Raw genomic sequence first — 3,685 nt, forward strand, 5'->3', positions numbered from 1 at the left:
CTTCTCTCCTCCTCTGTCGCTCGCGCCGCCGCCGCGTTCTCCCTGCCTCTCGCGCCGCGCTCTCTCTCCCTTCTCGCGCCGCCGCCGCCGCCGACGAGCCACCATGCCGCCGCGCCACCGGTCTGCGTCGGGCTACCGCGGCGTTCGCCAGCGCCCCAACGGCGGGTTCTACGCCGAGATACGCTCCGGCGATCTCCGGCTGAGTCTCGGCACGTACGACACGGCGCACGAGGCCGCCCGCGCGTTCGACGCGGCGGCGTGGCGCCTAGGCAGGCCGCGACCGCAGATGAACTTCCCCGACGTCCACACGCTCCAGCAGGCATTAGACCTGGCCCCGCCGCCTCATCTTAACTCCGCACAAGACCGTGCGGAGCACACTGCGATGCAGCGCCGTCTCCTCGTCGCCCAGGAGGACGAGCGGGTCATGGCGGAGTGGCGCCGGCGCCACCCGAAAGACGTCGCCTACGAGCAGGAGTACTGGGAACGGCGTCGCGAGGAGGGCACGCGCCGGCGCCACGAGGAGCGGTTGGATAGACGTCGTCGGAAGGCTTTGGCGTGTGCGCAGGCCGACCTCGTCAATGCAGGCGGGAGTTCCTTCTTCACTGAAGAAGATGAACGATGGTTTGACATTTGGCTGTCAACCTCCGACGACACCGACGACGATGGTGGTGCAGATGACTGGAGCGACTAGGATTTTTTTTTTATCGAACTATCTAGCACCGAACTATCTATCTATGTTTTCGAACTACCTATCTATTTGCTATTTATGTAAAATAACTTTGTATCTTTTTTATTTAAATGCAATCTATTTATTAAAAAAAATTGTGCGCGCTGCATTTTTGCGCGCTGCAAACCAGCGCGGCTGCTCGAGCCAGCGCTGCGCGACGCGCAAAACCAGTCGCCCAGCGCACTGCAAACTTGTTTTTTAGGCGCGGCGCGAAGCGCGCCTGTTGGAGATGCTCTAACTTAGGCAACTTGACACGTGAACACACTCTTTTTCCAACACTCCTATGCATGAGTAGAACGAACCAGATGACGACTGCCATGGCGATGGCGCCCACCAAAAGTGCATACACCTTCACCACATCCATTTCACTCCTTCTCCTGCTGATGATACTCGTTGCTCCCGCAAATGGTCGCACCCATGGCGGCAGCTACCTCGCGAGAGGTACCTCGGTGTCCGTCGAGGACGGCACCATGGCCACCACCGTAACCATCCTGGCGTCGCCAAACGGCGCCTTCGCCTGCGGCTTCTACAGGGTGGCCACCAACGCCTTCACCTTCTCCGTCTGGTTCGCCGGCTCCTCGGGGAAGACCGTCGCGTGGACGGCCAACCGCGAGTCCGCGACGCGCCGGTCAACGGCATATGGTCCAGGCGCGCCTTCCGGAAGGACGGAGCCCTGGCCCTGCTCGACTACAATGGCGCGGCCGTCTGGAGCACCAACACCAGCGCCACCCGTGCAAGACGCGCGGAGCTCCTCGACAGCGGCGACCTCGTCGTCGTCGATCAGGACGGCCTTCGCCTCTGGGGGAGCTTCGACTTGCCCACCGACACGCTTCTGCCGTCGCAGCCCATGACCCGGCACACCAAGCTGGTGTCTGCATCAGCCAGGGGCTTGCTCTCGTCAGGGTTGTACACATTCTACTTCGACAATGACAATCAGCTCAAGCTCATCTACAACGGCCATGAGGTCAGTAGCGTGTACTGGCCTGACCCTTTCACCACCCCGCTTGTCAATCACAGGACTACTTACAACAGCAGCCAATACGGAGTTCTTGAGCAGACAGGCCGGTTTGCCGCCAGCGACGGCTTCAACTTTGCAGCTTCTGATCTTGGTGATAATGTCATGAGGAGGCTGACTCTGGATTACGACGGCAACCTCAAACTCTACAGCCTCACCGCGACCACCCTGGATGGTGTTCGGCTGGTCGGTCTCTTGGATGGTGTTCCGCAAGCGACTGGAGCAAGCGACTGGAGCAAAGGGTGCAGGCGCAAGGCAAACCTCAGGGCAACCCAGGATTTCTCATTCAGAAAGGTCGCGGGAGCTGATTTCATCGGGTATGACTTGCTCTACTGGGAACGGGTGACAATTCAGAATTGCAAACATTTGTGCTTGGACATTGCTAATTGCCAAGCCTTTGGTTACCGCCAGGGAGAAGGCAAATGTTTCACAAAGGTCTATCTTTTTAATGGCAAGAACTTTCCAAACCCTCACACTGACATTTACGTGAAAGTTCCCAAGGGAATGTTGTTGTCTTCGTCAGAATTGGCTTCTCATAAAGTAACTCATGCATGCCAAGTTCATCAAAAGGAGGCCAACACTTCATCGCTAATGTTCCAGGATGGCTCTTCTAACTTCAAGTTTGGCTACTTCCTTACTTCTGCATTAACACTGCTTTTCATTGAAGTGGTATTAATCATCGTCGGGTGTTGGGTTGCTCACAAATGGGGGACAAGACCAGAGATTATAGATGAAGGTTACACGATAATTTCCAGCCAGTTCCGAATATTTAGCTACAGGGAGTTACAGAAGGCTACAAACTGCTTCCAAGAAGAGCTGGGAAGTGGTGGGTCAGGAGCAGTTTACAAGGGAGTCCTCGATGATGAAAGGAAGGCCGCGGTGAAGAAGCTAAACGATGTGATGCAAGGAGAGCAGGAGTTCAGGTCTGAGATAAGTGTCATAGGCAGAATTTACCATATGAATCTGGTCAGAATTTGGGGGTTTTGTGTTGAGAAGACGCACAGGCTCTTGGTTTCAGAGTTATTGAGAATAGTTCCTTGGCCGTGGTTCTTTTTGATTACCAGAAAAACTCTCATGTACTCCAATGGGGCCAAAGGTACAATATTGCACTTCGGGTGGCAAAAGGACTAGCCTATCTCCATCATGAGTGTCTTGAATGGATTGTCCACTGTGATGTCAAACCAGAGAACATATTGTTAGATAGAGACTTTCAGCCCAAGATTGCAGATTTTGGACTGATGAAGCTACAACAGCGAGGGTCAAGCGCACAAATGCTGTCAAAAGTGCATGGGACTAGAGGCTACATTGCGTCAGAATGGGCTCTAAGTCTGCCGATCAATGGTAAGGCCGATGTTTACAGCTATGGCGTGGTTCTTCTTGAGTTAGTGAAGGGGGTCCGTCTTTCCAGATGGGTGGTTGAGGGCGAGGAGTCGGTTGAGCTGGCTGGCATATGCTCTAATGAAATCCTGAAAGAGAAACTAGCAGGCGAAGACCAGTCATGGCTTCTGGAGTTTGTCGACCACAGGCTGGATGGAGAATTCAACCATTCAGAAGCGATAGTAATGCTTAAGATCGCAATATCATGTGTGCAAGAGGAGAGGAGCAGAAGACCGAGCATGAGCCATGTGGTCGAAACTCTGCTTTCACTTGTAGAATAATGTCCACTATTGTACAGTATTTACTCTCTTTCTCTGAGGGGTGTCAGTATTGTATTTACTATTGTTACATCCAGCTGATGTGAGAATAATACTCTGTGACGTTGCAGAAAATTTGCTGCAAGCCTTATCCCTGACATATGTAGCGACTCTCTGGATCTGTATGAAGAACTAGTTTCTTTGGATGGTGTACTAACCAGGAAGTGGTATTTCATTGTTGTCTTTCTGTTTGGATGCTTAGGTCGATATAACACAAGAAATCTACTCAGTTACTTGAAGAAACCTTTG

General features: G+C 53.2%; 1 pseudogene; it reads left to right on the forward strand.

Annotated features, from left to right (window-relative positions):
- Window positions 1–1,044: 1,044 nt before the first annotated feature.
- Window positions 1,045–3,400, forward strand: LOC123408232 (annotated as a pseudogene).
- Window positions 3,401–3,685: the final 285 nt, after the last annotated feature.

Source organism: Hordeum vulgare, chromosome 7H (genome assembly GCF_904849725.1).
Source record: "Hordeum vulgare subsp. vulgare chromosome 7H, MorexV3_pseudomolecules_assembly, whole genome shotgun sequence".
NCBI lineage: Eukaryota > Viridiplantae > Streptophyta > Magnoliopsida > Poales > Poaceae > Hordeum > Hordeum vulgare.